The sequence below is a fragment of the Scomber scombrus genome, chromosome 7, assembly GCF_963691925.1.
Source record: "Scomber scombrus chromosome 7, fScoSco1.1, whole genome shotgun sequence".
Taxonomy (NCBI): Eukaryota; Metazoa; Chordata; class Actinopteri; order Scombriformes; family Scombridae; genus Scomber; species Scomber scombrus.
The window spans coordinates 8,253,334-8,259,333 of record NC_084976.1 but is presented as its reverse complement, the minus strand read 5'-3'; positions in this window follow the sequence as shown (position 1 = coordinate 8,259,333).

Sequence of the window (6,000 nt, the reverse complement as noted above, 5' to 3'; positions counted from 1 at the left end):
TTTTTGTTATTGTCTTGACTATACTACCAGTCTTTTTGTTGAGCACTGTAAGTTGAATAAAACTATTGGTGCAATGAGATTGTGAGCCAGCAGATGGCAGCAACAACACATCAACCAAGAAGACCTGTTGACAGAGTCCACATTTAGAGCAGGGGGAAAAAAGCTACGCACATACTCCAAACCAGTCACTGCTTCACTTGCTGTGATGACCAGAGCTCTCAAACATCTCTTCAAACTACTCAAGCACAGACAACTTCAAACATTTGTGTTTGATTTCTGCCAGAAAGCTCTTTTGTCTGTGCTTTGTAAGGCAACACCATCTGTAAAAGGACAGCTATTTTGAATTTCCAATATAATAAATAACCATAGTGCTCATTTGAAATAGTGATGGCAGATGAACAAAGCAATTGGGAAGATATTTAATCTATAATATCTAATCATATGATATTGTCTTATCATAGAACATCCAAAGAGTGATGAAGTGTACAACCCTGACACCATCAAATATTAAGTTACTCAAGTTTAACCTGTTGCACGGCAGATACAACATCATGAGGGTAACATTCAGTTCACCAACATAACTTTAAATCTAGAATAGGTAAATAAGTTTACAAATTTGAACTGTTTTCAAGGAGATTAAACATACAATTGCATGCAATATATATAGTATGTTACTGAGGATCAGAAAAAGTTGACATTTATTTAACTAAGTTGTGCTTTGTGGTTACAGGAGATTTTCTGTGTTCCCTTAAAAGACAGGTTTTGCCCATTGCAGGAGACTCACTGATATTCTGAAAGACTTCAGTAGTCCAAGAGACATTAATATCATGATCGAGTTCAATGTGTTTGATTTGATCAGGGCCTTTATCAAAGCAGGGTGTGTGGTCTGTTCTAACCTTTGAGGTTAAAATGAATCAATGAAAACTGAGGTGGCGACAGAGCAAAGAGAAATAAAAGCAGTCGTACTGATTCACTGAGTTTTGTACCATGATTTTATGTTTGTTGTATAACTGATACAGAGCTTCCCTGGACTGACACAATGCTCTACAGCATATACAGCCTGCTCTGTAGAACTCTGTTAATTGGACCAAAATCTATGCAAATCACAGCACAAACCCCAACTGTGGGCTTCATCTTTTGGCATTGAGACATAAAAATATATTCTTGTAAGTATTACCATACATTATGCCATCATTCTGGCAGGCTTAAACAAACAGTTTACACACTTAAGCAACAACTTTTAAAAGGAAATGGACATATTTGTTCTTCATCCATCAGTGGGCTCAGAAGGAACTCCCTGTTCAACGTGGGACATCAGGAGCCGGATCCCTCTGGAACCACATCATATGGAAGCATGACTGATGTATAATAACCTATTTGCTCTGTGAGTTTCGTAACCGTCTGGATGCATAAAAAAAGCCACCATGGCAGCCTGTCTGCACTCTAATGTGAAGCTAGGACACAGATCTATTTCATGTGATGATACGTAAGTACTTTCGGGATTCATTTTCCAACTTGAGGATCTTGGCGCTCTGTAAAACTCCCAAGGGGACACACACAGACACAGTACTAATGTGTTCCGCTGGGACAATGATCCTGACCGATGCAAAAGCGGGAAATCTCATTCGTCTGGAGGTCTCCTCACTCATAGCCTGGCATTGCTCTCTGGGAAGTGCGGGAAGCAGAGGCATTGAGTCACTCTAGACGCTGGGTCAGGGTGGTTTCAGACTGTTGGAGGAGAATTATGTTGGAGGGGCCAGTATGGAGTGTGTATTCTCAGCTGGGCTAGCCGGGATTCCCTCTGACAAGACCTGAGCTTTATTTTCTTATGGAGGCAAGGGGGGTCTGTCTGTTCGCAGGTGACGATGTGTGAAATTATATTGTCCAGATGTATTTACACGTATAACCATGATTGCATAAGAAGAGAGAACCATTATATTTGGCAGCAAACCTTTCTTGAGGTGCATGTAGCATACATAGCTTTCTATACGTTTGTACATTTGCTTGTGCACATGTGTGCATTTCTCGGCATGCTTGTGTATTTATTCTTTGGCAGCATCATGGCCCTTGATCTCGTTTTACTGGAGGATAATTATGGGCCCAGGCGGTTTCCCAGAAGCCATAGCAGTTACGTAGATAGTGGCAAGTTTGTGACACATGGGAGCAGCTGAGTAACACTGCCTCCTGCTGCCAGGACCGACAAGCTAACAAACCATGAAGGAATGCAAGCTTTCACAATATCATATCTTTCACTTGGGGGATGCGTCATAATCCCAAAACCCATCATGCATGTAGGATCACTATACAGTAAGGCATTAGTACACCATATGCTCGGATAAATAAGATACCATATGCAAGATTGATTAATCCACCATATCACATTTGTTCAGAACAAAAACAAATGGTGCTTCCTCAGAATAAACTGTAGTGAGTAAGCTATATCCCAACTAATGCTTTGGATAAATCCAACAAGCATCACACTGTGTAATTAGCGATGTTTAAGTACACACAAATGACTGCATCTGCAGCCATGCCCTTTTAAAAAACACCACAGTATGCATAGTATTAACAGTACTAGAATACACAATTTGTGGATATCATGTCAATAAAGTGCCTAGCACCAGACAGGCGGGCACACCATCCCGCCCTGCACATTGAAAGCCAATGCTAATCCTGGATAGACTCGCTTGCTTGCAGAAGACAGGAGAACAGTATCCTCTTTATTGTCAGAATGCCCAGAAATGTGCACTGCTGTTCACCACAGCTCTTCCTTAAATGTTTCATTAATTACACAACAACCACAGTACAAACTACATTGGGCTCTTGGCGCTCAGACACTGGTCAGTGTTTACTTGTCGGGAAAGAACTGGACTTTGTGAGTCATCACATTTTGAGTCACTCTGCAAAGAAAATATGACAATGTTTTAACTGAAAATGCTGATTTATACCATGGGTAGCAAATATGACTGTAACATTGGCAGCCACCATGAAGAAACTAAAAAAATAAATCCCAGATCCTCGCAATCATTGAATACAAAATGGTAATTTGTAAATTGAGACTATTACTTATTCAAATTGTGCTTTTATAATAAACCATGTAAGTTATCAGCAGGAGCAGCAGCCAGTTTTCCTACTTGAGTATGTTTCCTGGGGAGAGATCCCTCATTATGTGATTATACTATTTGGTTTCAGCACAGAAGGTCCAAACTGCAGCATCAGGGTATTCCTCCGGTTTGGGATCACTGTCTGAGGTCAGGAACACCACTGTAGGATTCAAGTCAAAAACATACCACCATATCAGGTTTCCGGAGACACTTGAGGCTACGGGATGGAAGGGAATGACTTCAGATAGAGCCACAGCAGGGGAGCACGTTCCCTCCCTGTGGAACAGCACTTTATTATGTCTGGTTTCATCTCAACAGGGTTTTAATGGTATAAAATGAACTTAGAGAAAAGGAAAACTCTTTCTCCCCTCAAACCGATGTGTGTATGAATAGGTTAGTTTGTGGAATTCAGCTACCCATGAGTCATTCTGAGATGATGAGTTTTTCATCCAGACACATGTTCTAATCAGGACTGTGTGTCTGTGTTGTGAACACCTAACACATGCTTTTAAATGTGTGCATGGTTGCTGTTAAAATCTGAAAAGGCCTTAAAAAAGGCAGAACACAGACTGATGTAAACCTGACATCTGTGCTATCAGTACACAGGTGATGTGAGGGTTGTGAAGGTCAAGCCTCTGCCTCAGCAGACTCGTCCAGCACTTGAACGTCACACTATGTGGCTTATTCCTCATGTGATACATACCCAGTCGTATCAGAGCCAGATGGGGGTGAATCAAAGCAGAGGGCTGACTAATAACATAGTGTGAATCACAACATTTTTAACAAGAACTTGTGTGTTCTGTTGCTGTGAGCTGTAAAATAAAGTATGTTACCAAACATAAGAATGATCATTGCTTTGTGGCAGCTGTAAGTTATACAGTAGTTTAGTAGTATATATGTAAATTATATAGTAGATGATGACCATGGTTATTATGGTTACAAGAGGTCGTAAGAGCAGGACAGAGAGGAAAGATCAGTGTTGTTCTTTGTGGAAATTACAGTTAAATAGCTTTAAAAATGACTTTAGAAGAGAGTATTGGTTGATATCATAGATGTTGATGAAACCTAGTTACCATTACACAAGTGCCTGTGTTATTGTTTTAGAATAGGGACAGTAAATTCCAGTAAAGACTCAATGAGCAATTTCATTAATTTACAGAGGGTAGCCCTGAGGACTCCAGCTTTCTATTAAGTTAATATAGCAAACAGCTATCATTAGCATTCATTTAGAGTCATATGTCCAGCAACGTAGCCACTGTAAGTCCAATATTCACCTTCCTTTTTTGCTCTGTTTTGGTCTCAACTAACTCCTGAAGGAAAAATCTTATTTTTAGCTGCTAAATGCTCAACTATGTTCACTGGCTGGGTGCTAACTTTATCTGCCTGTTGTTTGTTGCAGGTCAGGAAGCATAGAATGGGTTTATCGGGGTTTTTTTTACATTACATAGTCATATTTTTTGCAATATAAAAAGATTGATAAGTGCAACTTCAAGTCAAAGTATGGACAGTGATGTAGAAATACATACATTCTGGGTAAACAATTGATAAGATAAAATCAATAACTTTTCCAAAATAATTCTTTTTTTTTTTTAAATTCCTTGATTATTTAACTTTAATCAATTTGTTGGTGTATGTGGCGATTAAATACAGTTACTTACACATTATTTCAAGGTGAAACGGGGGGGCAAGCTAATTTAGTGGAAAAGGGCATTATTTTGCCCATTTATCATCATGCCAACATAAAAACTGTAAGAATCCCACCCATATGGTGACCTCATAACCTTTCAAAACCCCCAGTCACACCAGTAAAAAGAAAAAAAATCCCTCCCAACTGGACAGCTGCCATGGTTTCCAGGCAACTCACACAAACAGCAGGAAACAGAAGAGGGGATCCCATCAGAGGGGCCGTGAAAAAGGAAGGCATTGAGTAGGGACAGGAAAAGGAGAGAAAAAAGAGGAAGAAGACGGGTGTTGGCCCTTCGGTTGACCCCATCCACGTAAATGTACTAAAGGGGTTATTTTTCTTGACTCCTCAGTCAGGATGACTGTCGGCCGATCTTAGACCACTGTGTGACGTGCAGCAGCACTGTAAGCCAGGATCGAGCTATTTTTAATCTTTTTATGACATGTCAATACCAACACCAAGGACAGGTCATAGAACTGCAGTAACAGCAGTGTAAGTGACCTGCCTCAAGCTCACTCCAGGTCTGTACATGAAAGGCCCTGTAAATCATACCACTGCAACAGCATTGAAGGACAAAAACCTCTGACATCCTCCTGCTGTCAGTCAGTTGTCACACTTTTCGATTCCATGAACAATATACTTATACTATCGGTAAAGAATGCAGCACAATAACCTGATGGCTGTGATCTTGTTCCAACCTGTCCCTGAAAATCTTCTGCTGTACGAGTGCTCTACAGTACTCGACTGATACATGACCAAGTTGAAGAGGGTGCAAACACAAGCCGCTCCTCTGAAATGGGAAACTACACGTGGACGGTTTTGTGTTGACACGGTGATTAGTGTGACAGCACACCCATTCTTTGTTTCAGCATTACACGTGTAGCAGTCAGAGAGAAACACAGTAATAGTGAATGTGTTGTCTTCTATGAATTGTGAATCCTCTCTAAATCAAGCAGTAGGAAATACACTGAATTTAAAGAGACCCTCAGTCATTGGAACGGACTATTATGCTTTTTTTTTTTTTTTTTTCTTTAAAAAAAAATGTTGGTTGTTCATATATTACAAACAAATAGAAAAAAACAAAGACAATCATAGTTTACAGCAATCTTCCCAAAAAAAATCAATTCAATCAAATTCATTACAATCCTCCACTAAGGAAAATTATGAACCTATTTCAGTGTTATTTTTAAGTCAACATCTCAATGTGTAGAC